Source organism: Pelophylax lessonae (genome assembly GCF_965119305.1).
Source record: "Pelophylax lessonae genome assembly, chromosome: 8".
Classification (NCBI taxonomy): Eukaryota; Metazoa; Chordata; class Amphibia; order Anura; family Ranidae; genus Pelophylax; species Pelophylax lessonae.
In genome coordinates this window covers 168,764,274-168,779,263 of record NC_138775.1, presented here as the reverse complement: position 1 = coordinate 168,779,263, position 14,990 = coordinate 168,764,274, and positions in this window count along the sequence as shown.

Sequence of the window (14,990 nt, the reverse complement as noted above, 5' to 3'; positions counted from 1 at the left end):
TATAGATCCCCCCTTACAGCAGGCCAGGGTGAGGTCCCGTCCCCCATATAGATCCCCCCTTACAGCAGGCCAGGGTGAGGTGAGGTCCCGTCCCCCATATAGATCTCCCCCCTTACAGCAGGCCAGGGTGAGGTGACATGAGACATGATAATGACATGAGAGTGGCACTTGCCAAGATAAAGCCGCGCATTTCTGAACTGGTCTCTGAAAGACAACAGCAGAAGTCACACTAATTTGCAGTAAATATTTATTATTATGTTTTTGTGTGAAAATCATGTTTTAATGGTTTTGTTCATTTTGTGCACCTATGTATAAATATATACCTAAAATAATATATACCTATGTTTTGAATTTGAAAAAAATCATATTTTATTTTTCCAATTAAGAAGGGTTCGGTGAATGCGCATATGAAACTGGTGGGGTTCAGTACCTCCAACAAGGTTAAGAACCACTGGTGTAGACTATCAGTTTGTTTTTTGTGAATCTAGTGATAATTCAGTCAGTGTGAGTGACCTGACTATTCATTTCTACTTTAGTGTCAGTTTGTTTTGTCAGGGCAGGTTTACTATATTATAGTTCACTGCGTTAGTGCACGTTTAACAAAGTATTTTTCTGTGCGTTATGTGCCGTTTAATGCTGTATATTTCCATGCGTTACATGCCATTTAATGCTGTATATTTCAGTGTGTTACGTGCCATTTAACGCAGTACATTTCTGTGCATTAGTGCACGTGTAACGCAGTATATTTCTGTGCTTTAATGCACGTTTAACACAGTATATTTTTGTGCCTTATTGCACGTTGAACGCAGTATATTTCTGTGCCTTAGTGCACGTTTAACGCAGTATATTTCTGTGCTTTAGTGCACATCTAACGCAATATATTTTTGTGCGTTATTGCACGCTGAATGCAGTATATATCAATGCATTATATGCCGCCTAATGCAGCATAGTTCAGTGCGTTAGTGCACATTTAATGCAGTATATTTCTGTGCGTTACATGCCGTTTACAACAGTTTATTTCTGTGCGCTACTGCACATTTAAAGCAGTATCATTTCTGTGCGTTAGTGCATTATATTGTAGTGTGTCTGTGTAGTGAGTACTACGGTTAAAGTGCACCAAACACCACTTTCCATTGATTAAAGTGCATCCACGTATTTATTTCCACATCTTTTGTTATAAGCACTTTCCCATCAGATCTGGGAAGCCAACAAGGAGAGGCTAAGGTTCCCATGGCAGGGGGCAAGCAGCCTATATGTCCAGTCCACAGGCAAAGGTGGACATGGTAAGTCCACAGGCAGGGCATCATTTCCTCTGTTTAGGGATGTTGCCTGTGCTATCCAGCCACAGCATGCAGAGGAGGTAGTGGACTGGCTTACTTAACCATCCTCATCTTCCCTCACTCAAGCATAGACAAGTGCGCAGTTCACTACAGCTGCCAAAGTGGCTTAATACGCCTCCTTGTCCACAGCTATTCCTGCCATAGCCCCAGCATCAGGCATGGAGGATTCAGCGGAGTTATTTGAACACAGCATTAGCCACTTGCTCCTTGACAATGTACAACCATTGCTCGATTCAGATGGTGGTTCTGAGATTGAGGAAGGTAGGAACATGAGCCTACATAGAGGGGGGAAATCCCATCCCGTGACATCCCAGCTAGGAGGATCACACAGGCACGGCGCTTCTGTTGTCAAGGAAAGAGCAGATGATCTAAGTTCTAATACTCTACTGAAAGAACATACATTGAATATTGCCTTCACCTGACATACAGAGCCTAAAGTGCAGAGCCTTGAATCTTTATTCGGTTACTTTACAAATAGAAAGCTTTAGAAAATTGCAAGTTTGAGCCTGGATTTCTCCTGTGTCACCACGTTTGGACCCCATGTGAAGTCCTGATGTTATCGCCCCCCCCCCTCTCTTTCTGCTCGCACTCATTGCTCACATTTGGAACAACGACACCTCTGTCATTGGGGTGCATGGTGAGGGGCAGGCAGTGTGGCAGTTGGGCCAATCTGTGGCATACTCCCTTCGGCTGGTTGGACAGTTAATGCTTTTATCCTAGGCGACCTTTCAAAATGAATGTGACTGATCTCATGATTGTGTATAATGGAACTATGGTCTAAGACCCCTGAGGAAGAGATTGTATACATTTTATCGAAACGCGTAGGATCTTTTGGACCAATTCAAGGTTCTTCCAAGCCAAGATTGTCACATCAACTCTTTGTTTAGTCGCCATTATTTTAAACTCACGCTATGTATTTGAACATGTCTGTTCCTTGTACCTATATTATGCAATAAAATTTATATATTTTTTGATACATTTTGGAGTCATTACCCGCTATAGTCCCACCTAGAGGGTCCTATCCTCTTTGTGTTACTAGAGGGGGGAAACTGGTACACAAATTGCAGTCATGTTCCCCCAGCCGCAGCATATTGCCAAGTTGTCTTCAGTGATCAATTTTACACCTGTTACGTCTATCCAAAGTCTGCGGAAGAGACACCAGAATTTCTAAAAATAAATCTCTAATCTTGTTTCCAGTGCTCTACATTGTGGCCTCATCATACAGACTGGCTCCTCAAGCTGTGGTTTTTAAAAATAAAGAAAGCTTGCAGGGAAAATGTCATTATTTTGGCTTTATAATTGCAATTATTGCTGAAGCAGCTTTTATGCACAGTACACGTGCCATTTTACAGGTAGACTAAGGGGACCCCCCAGACACTATATTGAAAGGAATTTTTAGTTTATATTTCTCATTTTTATGCATTAAATTTAAGCATCAGTAAATCACCGCTCATTTAAAAATGACCTTTTTTCCATTATTCCATGTCCCCTAGGGTAGTACCCAGATCCCCACTGTATGCCCAATTACTTGCATACAAGCCTTCAAAATGGGCACTTTGGATTTTTTTTCTGTTCGGGTCCTATAGATTTCAATGGGGTTCATTATCCGGTTCCGAACTTTCGCGATGTTCGAATGTTCTGGTGTGAACCAAACAGGGTGTCCATCCCTACTGTCTATCCAGTCTTTAGATATACATAGCACAATCACACAACTATGCCAGGTTGATTACACCACTCACAATTAAGGGATACTATGGTGTCCTCCTAAAAGGATAAGTTCACCTTTGGGAACATGTAAAATGTTCCTGATCCAGCAGCTGCTCCCCGATCCCCACGCTTCATGTGACAGCAGGCCAGGGTTCTTCACCCTGTACTTGTCACTATTTAAAAAGTGTGTGGCCATGACGTCACAAGGGGTGGGTTCTCCAGGTGACATCACTGGATGGCCACGCCCCATGGCTATTCAAGAAAAGTCAGACAGCGGGAAGCAGCACAATGGAGGCTGCCAGAGTTGAAGGAAGATAGCTTTTTTTGGTTTTAGCAGGGGAGCGGCAGAGGACAAAAAATACATCACTGGAGAGAGAAGAAAGCAAAAGGGAGAAGACATGTTGGAGCTATGATGGGGGGGGAGGACATTCTTCATTTTTAATAAAGGACTTGTCAAAAGCTGTCTCGTTTTTTGTAACACTACACTTTTTTTGGTGAATGGGTAGGGGTACAATGTACCCCATACTCATTCACATGGGGGCAGCGGGATCCAGGGGCCCCCCTTTCTTAAAGGGGGCTTCCAGATTCCGATAAGCCCGCTGCCCAAAGACCCCCCACAACCACTGCCCAGGTTTGTTGGGAAGAGGCCCTTGTCCTCATCCACATGGGGACAAGCAGGGTTCATACACATTTTCACCAATGAAATTCCATGACTTTTCCATGACTTCACGTAAATATTCATGACCTAATGTTTCATGAAATGTCTATGTATACGTGTTAAATAAGAAGAAAATCTATGTCACACCCAGCATGTGTCACACCCAGCACACCCAAAATGCAGCACAGTAATCTTTTAAGGCCCAAGCGACAGTCATGAGGTGCAGGCAGACTGGTATGGATGGCACAGATCTGATGGTGCACAAATGCGGCACTTACTTTTGGGAGAAAGAACAGTGGTGCTCCTGCTTGCCCAAATAAAGCTGTTCAGGTGGCAGTGAGTCATGAGCGCAAACCTTTAGACTGAGCGGGGGGGGGACGTCAATGCAGAGTGACCAGCGTGCCCCCAATCAATTGCAGAGTGCCACAGCAATGCCCCCAATAAATTGCAAAGTGCCACAGCAATGCCCCCAATAAATTGCAGAGTGCACAGCAATGCCCCGAATAAATTGCAGAGTGCACAGCAATGCCCCCAATCAATTGCAGAGTGCCACAGCAATGCCCCCAATAAATTGCAGAGTGGCACAGCAATGCCGCCAATAAATTGCAGAGTGCCCACAGCAATGCCCCCAATAAATTGCAGAGTGCCCACAGCAATGCCCCCAATAAATTGCAGAGTGCACAGCAATGCCCCCAATAAATTGCAGAGTGCCCACACCAATGCCCCCAATCAATTGCAGAGTGCCCACAGCAATGCCCCCAATAAATTGCAGAGTGGCACAGCAATGCCCCCAAAAAATGCAGAGTGCCCACAGCAATGCCCCCAATCAATGCAGAGATGCCAGCTTCTCTCCTGCGTTAACATGCTGGTGGAGCAGGAAGTCGGCATTGCGGCCCGGGTAAGGGATGTGCTGCATTACGAGCAAGTGAACAGCCGTGACATGGCCCCCCCCCCGCGACCCCGTGCACTTACCTCACGGACAGTCACAGTCACTCTTCAGTCCCCGGCTTCCCGCGTCTCCGTCCTCCCGAGTCCCGGCGCCTCCTCCTCGGCCAATGGCATGAAGTTGGCCTTTCGGCCAATCAGGAAGCGGGAGGACCCGCTCCCTGATTGGCCAGGAGGAGGATCCGCATGACAATAGCGAATTTTCATTCGCTATTGTCACACAATGGGCGTGCTCTCGGGGTGCACGCTCTGCTCCCTTGCCGCCCCGTCTGCGGCTGCGCCGTCTAACTAGGTGCTTGCGCGGGACGTAATTTACACTGCGCGTCCGCGCACGCGCGCAACTTAAAGGGAACACTGCCAATGACAGGCAGCAGGGAGGGCCAGTGACGCTTCCGCCGCCTGTGATTGGTTTGCTGCTGCTGGCCAGTCACATACAGGCAAACCGTGGCCCGGCCCTCCCCGCTGCCAGCGATTGGTGCTTGGTGTATGATCTACTCCTCGGCTGCTGCGGACCCGGAAATGTGCACAAGCATAAAATAAAATAATTATACATTAATTCGCAATAAAAAAGTTTTAAGCATCCGCTCCCCCCGCCGCTGCCCGCTGCTCCCCCCCCCCCCGCTCCTCCCCAGATTTCCATGACTTTTCCAAAACATTTGTAAAATCGTACTTTTCCATGACCTTTCCAGGCCTGGAAAGTGTCATCTCAGAATTCCATAACTTTTCCAGGTTTTTAATGACCGTACGAACCCTGGACAAGGTGTTTTGGAGTGGGAGAGCAGACCCCCCCATGTTAAAGGCATGCATCCTGGTATGGTTCAGGAAGGGGGGGGCACTCGCTCATCCCCTCCCTTTCCTGCCCTGCTGCATGCTCGGATAAGGGTCTGGTATAGAGTGGGAGGGGGAACCGCACACCATTTTTTCTTTACCTTTTAGCATTGGGGGGGGGGGGGGGGTTCTCTCCAAATTCATACCAGATCTGAAGGACCCAGTTTGGACCCCACACGTTTTTTTTTTCCACCTGATTTTTTTTCACCTGGTAATGGGGGACTCATTTGTTGTTAAGGATGCAACAGCTGCCTTCCCAACCCCCTCCTTAGCAAACAGCTCTATACAGTGTGTTTAAAAGAGAGAAAAAAAAATACAAAATGCATGAAGACTGCATGCAAAAACAAGGGTTGGAAAACGCACCGCAAAACATGCCTGAAAAATGCATCAAGCGCAGCCCGCATAGATGTGAACCTAGACTGAATGTGGAAATCAGGTCAGTTTTTTATTCAACCCACTGGTTAACCACTTGCCGACCGCCGTAAGTACATATACTGCGGCGGTCAGCCCCTCACAGGCAAAGTGACGTATATATACATCACTAGCCTGTGAGGCTCTGGGGAGCGAGCGTGCGCCGCCGGAGGCGCGGTCACGGACCCCCCCCGCACGTGTGTCACTCGGCGATCGTCGGTGGAGAGGGAGAAAGGCAGGCGGCTGATGTAAACAAGCCGCCTGTCATTCTCCCCTGTGTATGAACAGTGATCATACGGTTCTACTATGTAGGACCGTTGATCACTGTTCCTACACCTCAAGCCACAGCCAATCACAGTTAGAATCACGCCCCTAGGGACACACATAACCCCTCCCTCTCAAAAAAAGTTAACCCCTTCACTGCCAGTGTAATTTTACAGTAACAGTGCATATGTATAGCACTGATTACTGTAGAAGTGTCACTGGTAACCCCAAAAGTGTCAAAAATGTCAGTGAAGGGTCCGATCCGTTCGCCGCAATGTCACAAATCGCCGCCATTACGCGTTAAAAAAAACAAAAAAAAATCTTTCCCTTTGTTAGTAAACGCGATACCTTTTGAGCAAACCAATCAAAATACGCTTTTTGCGATTTTTTTTTTTTTACCAAACATATGTAGCATAAAACAAATTGGCCGAAAATGTTAAAAAAAAATTAGATTTTTACATTTTTTTGGGGGGAATTTCATATAAAAAAAATGTGAAAAATATTGTTATTTTTGCAAAATTAACGCTCTTTTTTTGTTTATAGCGCATGATCAAACAATCACACAGGTGATCAAATACCACCAAGAGAAAGCTCTGTTTGTGGGAAAAAAAAGGACGTCAAATTAGTTTAGGTACAGCATCGCACGACCGCGCAATTGTCCGTTAAATTCACGCAGTGCCAAATCGCAAAATAGGCCCTGGTCAGGAAGGGGGTAAAATCTTCCGGGGCTTAAGTGGTTAAATTAAAAAAAATCTGACTCATCTATGGGCTACATTGGTCTTCCAAAGCAGATACACCTTTACACCCTTGTACTGACTAGTATCCCAGCATACTCTTCTCCCTCAGTTTCTCTCCCTCGCTCAGCTAACATGACCCCAATGCTGACAAAGAGGAGCAAACAAGGGTGCTGTGTAGGTGCCCGACGTTCTCCTTATAAAATGGATGGCGTTATTGGTTGTTAGGACACCGGCGGCTGGAAGGTTGTAATGGTGCAGTGAAAACCCATGGCTTCGTGAAATTAAAAGACCGGTTTGATCCACCTGCTGGCTTGTACTTTTTGGGCCATTTTGCTAAGGCATCTCTGAAGAAACCTGAAGGCGCCCCAGGGTGCCTGGTTGAAAAAGACTGGTATAGAGGATTAAAAGGGGCCGATACCAAGACAAATTTAGGTACTTTTACAGCTGCATTTAAGCGGTTATAAACCCAAAACACAAAACAAATGCATTATAATTGCAGATTAACAACTCACAAATGTGGTGGCTGGCTGAAATTTTTAGTCTCTTTTCTTTATTTTAGCTTGGTGATCCAGAAATTAAGTCAGCTAAAATGTCAAAGGGTTGGGACAAACCATTTAACACTTACAGGGGTGCTTACGATGGTCTGCATTTATTCATTTATTGCTGCTGTAACTGCTTAAAGGGGTATCAAAATCCACTTTTGAACTTGTGTCTACAGATAAGTCTATAATATAGTGTTAGCGAAGGTGCAGCTTAAATTTTTTAGTCAAGTCCATCCAATCTGCTGGTCAAACACTACCCCTCTCTTTGACAATGCTTATGTCCAAAGGGGTCTCTGTTGCTTTTCCAGCTAGAGTTGAGACACCCCTAAACAGGAAGTGTGTTATTGCAATATATTACATTTTTGTTTTTAGGTTTAATACTGCTCTTAAAGGTTTTATTAATTAATGCAAACCTGCAATAATTTGTGTCTTTCATATATCGGCTTCAGCTTTAAACCGAGGTGTTCAGCCTATCCCGAACTTAAAAAGCCCAAAATGTGAAACCTGGATCTCATTATTATCTTTTTTTTCTCATTATTATCATTCCAATGTATACAATGCCCTATGTAATTATATCCCTGGTTTATAGCATTCATTTACAATAATCTTCTTATATCAGCTGAAAGTGAACAATGAAAATTTTATTCATAAATTGACAACTTAGTTTACATACCATTGTCACAATAATTTCACTGTAAGATATGAAATAATGTCTTTGGTGATTTGTTACAGTAAACAAACCTGTAAACCACATAACAGCTCTTTTTTTTTTTTTTTCAATGATTTACACTCACACTTAGTCAAACATTTGGAAGTGGTCGGACTCATGTAAACTTCTTACAACAAAAACACTGATAGCCAGATGTTTTGAGGTCTTTCCAAAGCATTTTCCGGTCCCATGGCTTATGATATTAACTATCAAAGGGTTAGAATAGTAAAGTAATGCACATTAAAACATTTGAAAGGCCACACATGGATAAACATTGTAAACCATTGCGCCAGGGTGATCTACACCCCTTAAAAGGCCAGCACTCACTTTCACTTTTCAGATCAGTTCTTCAGTATTGAACAATGATAAATGCAGCAAAAGACAAAAGAAAGCATGAAGCTATATGTACACTGGTATTATTAAAAGAGCAATAGGATTGCCGGTGGATCTGTTGACACGCTCATTTTAGGAACAAATATAATTAAAACAATGTGGTCAAACATGGGTCGAAATTCGTCTGGTTCAGCAGGATTTCAATTCATGTATGGGTAGGGTGGCAGCACCTATCAGTGTATTATGACTGAAGGGACATAATACAATAGCTCAGCAGGGAGGATTTCCTAACCCACCTCAAATGTGTATATGGGAGAACAGAGTCCGTTTTTTCATTCAACCTGCTAGCTGAACAAAAAAACTGATTCATGCATGGGCTGCTTTAGGTCCATAACCTAGCTTGGTGCAAACAAGCACTTTTTTTTGTCAGTGTTCGTACGCTAGAGCCAAGTTAGGCAACTTTGGCACTCCAACTGTGCTGAAACTACACATCCTGTGGCTATTACTCTCCCAATGCCTAATGGGACTTCCACAAAAGTCTCCCGATGTCTAAATGGGTCTTCCACTACAGCTGGAGAGCTGAGGTTTTTTTACCCTTGGACTAGAGCAGGGATCCTCAAACTACAGCCCTTCAGCTGTTGCAGAACTACGCATCCCATGAGGCATTGTAAAACACTGACATTCACAGACATGACTAGGCATGATATGAATTGAAATTCCTGAAGAACTAGAGGGCCACAGTTTGAAGACCTGGACTAGAGAGTCAATTTGAGCATCAGTGTAATCTCACTCTAACACATGAACCAGTGTAGCACTTTTACTGCAGTGTGGAGTTGGTCACTAGTAGAGCAGGAAAATATAAATGAATATAAAGGTCATGGGCTATGCTGGCCATCTTTGAGAGGCCTGCATCCTCGTGTAGGGTATGTTCACACCAGTCACTGTGTGGCCAAGATTAGCGCAGTGATGATGCACAGATATCAGTGCAACGCTCTTTTTTTCCACATTGATCTCAGTGAGAGTGTTTGACAATCCGTGTCGTCTGTTAAACTCTGCAACCCGAGTTAAAAGAAGCAAAGTATCCTGGCATGTATACAGCCCTGTCAAGCTGTAATGTTAGAATTTTGGTGGGTGGCCAAGGGGCAGTAAACCACAGCTCAGTGCCCCTGGCAACCTATGTGAAATAGCCTCAAATATACGAACCCCAGAGACCGGCATTAAATATCTGCTGCCATAATCTGATTTTCTTTATATTCACCAAGGCCTTGCAATAAGCACTGAAAAACACACTTTTCAGTTAGACCCTATACTTATATTCACATCAGACCCCTCATTTTGTTAAGATGGCCTTTTTTTGCAAAGTACTGGGAGAGGAGTGTAATATACAAATAAAAATATTCCCTGTGTAGATTGTTTAGGTAAAAAGGAAAGTCTACCAGCTTTCACAATGGCCTACCGAAGGTGGATGTGGACGGACTCCCAAAGGATATTTCTGAAAACATGCATTCATTGTAGCTGGAAAAAAACTGGGAGTAGTATTTTGGGTGCATCGATTTTGGACTCCTACACCATTTACAACCCTATAAAACTAAATGATAAAGACCTGTAACATGACATTATCAGATAAAAATGTAAAAATATACCCAACAATAATATCTAATAGATGATCAACCTCATTAAACACAGCCCTAATTCATAACATGAACAGTCAAGCTGTTATAAGAGACTCAGAGACTTGCCAATGCCTTCCTACTGTAAAACCCTGTTTGGATGACTATTCTGTTGCTACTTTAAAGTCACTCACCCAAAGCAAGCATGCAGATTAAGAAAATCAGAAGTTGTGATCAAATCAGAGGTAACAGGGTCAGTATAACAGCCAGGAAAATAACACATGCAAAATACCGCCATTGCCTATAAAGCAGAGGGGTTACAAGAACTGGTTCTACCTCATTCATTTTTGTTTGACATATTTTTTTCCAGAGTTTTCTCATTCTGACTTTGTGATCGGCTTACTTCACCTACCCCCTATGCCTTACTATATGTTAAAGAGTGTTATTGAGATGGCAAACTGGCAACTATGAAGGGAAATGTACGTAAGTATTGCTTCAGTAAAACACTAACTGCTAGTATATATGCCAAAACACCAACTAGTAAATATTTAATTACCGGAGATGATTGTTTTTCCAGGTAAAATACATAATTACTATGAGAAGGTAGTAATCATTATTCAACAGATCTTAAAAAAATAATTAAAAAAAAGTGCAGGCATAGACATGTGCATCTACTACTAGTACCAATATATATTTTTTTTATATCAGAAGAAACGAAAGAAAGAATGGAGGTTGTCCAGAGATTTTTTTTTTTTTCTAACCCCAACCCAAAAATAATAGCTACAGTCTGTCTGGTTGGTACATTCACCTTAGTGTGCATTAATATGTAAAAGACTCAATATAAAAAGGCAACAGTTTGTGAACTATGGATGGAATACCATCAATTGTGACAACTAGCAGAATCATTAAAAACTAGTTGTATTTTTTACATTCAGTACTGGAGTGTCCCTGTAATGTCATCATATCCCCAATTCAGTCCCTAAAAAATATAGATGCCCCTTTGCCCTACTTACTAGTAATGTAGAAATATCTCTACCCTAAAAAACCCTAGCTTGGCACCATGGTGTCCCTAGAAAAGTCCCTGTGTCTCCATCACTGGCTCAGGGGATACTGACCAGTGTCTTGTCCCTTGGATATCGTTCCTTCCTCCACAACTCTTTCAATTTCTGTGCAAATACCACTATCCTCATTGTTATCCAAGCACCACAATGATAAATCATACCTTGTTGGTTCTCCAGGACAGGAAATTAAGGTAAAGCTCTACAATGGGATACAGACAGCAAAAAAAAAAAAAAATTCTATTGGATTTGATCCAACACCTACACCATCCCAAGATCTTTGACTTTAAATTACTTTAACATGATTCATTAATAGAAGAGTAAAAATTTCCTAGTGAACAAGTGATGCAGAGAAGTAAAAAAATGTGGGTATAATTTAGAAAATATGGAAGATAAATAAAATATGTTTGAGCATAACAAGTGTCAGTTCAGCTGTATAGTTGAACTGTTCCCAACATAAATCTGCATTGAGTTGGGTCAGCATGAATTGCGTTAATAAAATGCAGACCTCTTGCACTTTTTCACAATGTCCCAAACCTCACTGTTTATCGTTGCAATTTGCTTCAATGCATGGGCTTGAATGAAGTATCCTAATGACACTCAATATAGTTGAAGAAAAAAAAAAAAAAAAAAAGAATAGGAAACCGTGTGATGTGTTGTAACAAAACATCACACTGCCCCAGTAAAACATACACTAGCGCAGGCTGCTTTCTCATAAGATCTCAACCCACAAAGCAAAACTGTCCAGCCAAAACTAATTATTTTCATTTTATAAAGAGTATGGAGAGTTAGAACCACATCAGGGTTTTATAGTCCCTGCTAGAAGGATTTACCCTTTCCAATTGTCTTGATGACCACTAGGATAAGAATCCTCCAATGAAGACATTTTCTTCCTTTGACAACTGTTCAAAATAATTAGGGTATGACCAGGAATGATTCACCCCCTTGGTTCGGTTTGTGTAGTGGGTACTCCTAACCATGCCTGGGACCACCTGAAGAGGTGGTCCTGGGCACGGTTTACTTGTGGTCCAGTATGCGATTGTAAATCAAAAAGTAAAGAACTCTCCATAGATCGCTGAGAACAGAAACTGGGATCACTGTGATCCAGTTGGTGCAGGCAATGATGCAAGTGTGCTTAGGAACATTTGTTTACAGCCCAATGTGCAGACCAACAGGAGGAATGCACAGGGGGGGGGGGGGGACAGTCAAACTAAGGCACAGTTTGGTTCAACCATGCCCATTGTGAATTCACCCTTAAATTGCACCTCTTTCTTTTGTGGCTTTAAAGACAGAAAGTAAACAGAAACTTCTCAAAAACGACAAAGATGGGGAAAAAAAATGTATAGGGGTTGTAATATTTCTCTGCTTTACCTAAAATGAAAAACAGTTTTGGCTTTAGATATGCTTCATTGCCTATGCACATGACAGTTACCCAATGTATAAATATGGTTGGAAGAAATTTCTCTTGTGATCTTTTTACTTATAAAAAAAAAATAATAATATACATTTATAAAGTTTGCACTTCTTATAGAATACTTTTTTTTTAAACTCTAGTCATCCTCAGGACATTAGGAACTCTTTGGTATTGGTACGGAATATTGCATTTCTAACAGACGGCATATAACACTTCTACATAATAAAAAGGACAGAAAAAATAAAAATAAAATTACAAAAGTGGCTATAAAAAACAAAAACAAAGCTTGTTTATACTCAAGATTTTGCATAGTTTTACAGGCAACTGTATTTCATACATAAGTGCAGAGATAATGGGTATGAGGTACCCTTGAACCAATCAATCATTCTCATTCATCTGACTATACAAAACTGCTGCATGGTGATACATCAAAAGTTTTTCGCAGAAATCAAAGCCTGAAGCAAGATGGAACATTCATTTTTACACGCCTCATCTTAAGATAAAGCTGAATTTGACATAATTGTTACTCAAGTTAATTTTTTTCTCCTTTAATGCTAATAGAATAGTATCCAACATAATTACCCAAATATGTTGGGGCATTATTTACACTGAATACAGGACAGTCTCACTTCCTATTTGTGCGATAGGCTCACTGCTTTTCTTAGAAGCCTACATAGAACTTGAAGTAAAATTTCAGGTACCTACTGACACCAGTGAGCTACTTTAAAAAAAAATGTACACCTATAAAGAGATGCAGAGGTTGTACAATTTTGTATAACAGCACCAAGAGGCACATCTTACCAATTAGTCAGTTGGATAGAAGTGCTGGCAAAGCAAAAATGAATATAAATAAGTGTATCTAAACCCATTAACAAAAATGTGATATATTGCAGCTTTCCAGTCCCTAAATATGGAGGCTGCATTCGTTTCATATTTCTTAGCTTTTTTGTTTTATTTTCACCTGGTCATCTGGCCAGTAAGGCTGGGTCTCCCAGCATCCAATTCACTTGACTGGAGAGCGTGATTGGCTCTCAATGAAGCCGGTTCACACAGCTCCAGGGCAGCCGCAGTCCACACTGGAAAGGGTCCTGTGCATCTTCTGGTCGGATTTGCACTTGAAACAGAGAACAGGGACGCAACGGACCACCCGCCCACCGCTGTGAGCCACAGCAAGTGAGAACCCAGCCTAAGTCTGTCATTTTTAAATTTGCCTTTAACGTGGAACTAAAGCACAACTACTTACCTCTGTTCCACCTGTCCATTGCCCACGAGGTCCCTCGCTGGCACCGGCATTTTGTCCTTGGCTTCTTCAAGGTGCTGATCTTTGACCATCTTGACTGGCTGGCGTGGGAGGAATGTCATCCCCCAACACAGCATGCACAGCTGAGTGTACACTCTACAGGGGATTGCAAACAGGCAGGTAAGTGTTTTCTTTTGCAGAAGATAGATTGAATGCCTCTTCTGCAATAAAAAGCCTGCCTGTTTGCAGTTTTTCACTTTTTGCCTTTAGTTCCACTTTAGCACCAAACAAAAGGGTCAGTTAGAGGGTTAAGACAATCCATTTAACAACAGGAGTGCTTGTAATGATCAGCTTTTATCTAAAAATGTTATCCCAAAAAAGAAAAAAAAAAAAACCCAACAGTTGCCATAACTGCCTAAAGAGGTAGTACACTGTAATAAAAATAAAAAAGGGTCTGCAGGTTAATACATAATGTGCTAGTATGCATAGCTTGCTGTGGGGGCACTTGACAGGAGGGAGGGGCCAGGAGTGCTAGCAAGACCACCGCACAAAGCAAGCATTACAGGTTTGTTATTTTTTTTAAAAAACAAGACTTTAGTATCACTTTAAGTGTGGGTATAAGGGTCCTTTCACGGGCAATCCGATCCGCCTGTCAGTTTTTCAGGCGGACCGGATCGGATGCTCCATGCATGCCTATGGAGCAGCGGATGTCAGCGGAGACCTCTCTGCTGACACCCGCTGCTATCCGATCCTGTCTGAAATCCGGACGGATGGAAACCCTATTTTCTATCCGTCTGGCGGATCAGATGAGAACAGACAGGCGGTCCGTTCTCATCCGATCTCCCCATAAAGGACAGCGGAGATCTGACCGCTCCGTCTCCACACACAGAGCGGAGACGGAGCTGCCATCCGCCTGCTCAGTGGGGATCGGCAGATGGATCCCCCGCTGAGCAGAGAACAGACCGTGCCATGGGAAAGCGTTTACTACCACTTTAAAAAAAGTGTAGGCAGATTTTCAGCTTTAATTTGTTAGTCAAGTCCTCTTCTAGTCTAACACTACCCTCTCTCCAGATTGACAATGCTGCTGTCCAGAGGTGTCTATTGCTTCTACATCATTAGTGGAGTAACCCTAAAGCTGGGTACACACGGACTGAATGTTGGGAGACATGGCTGACATTCAGCCCGTATGTCGGA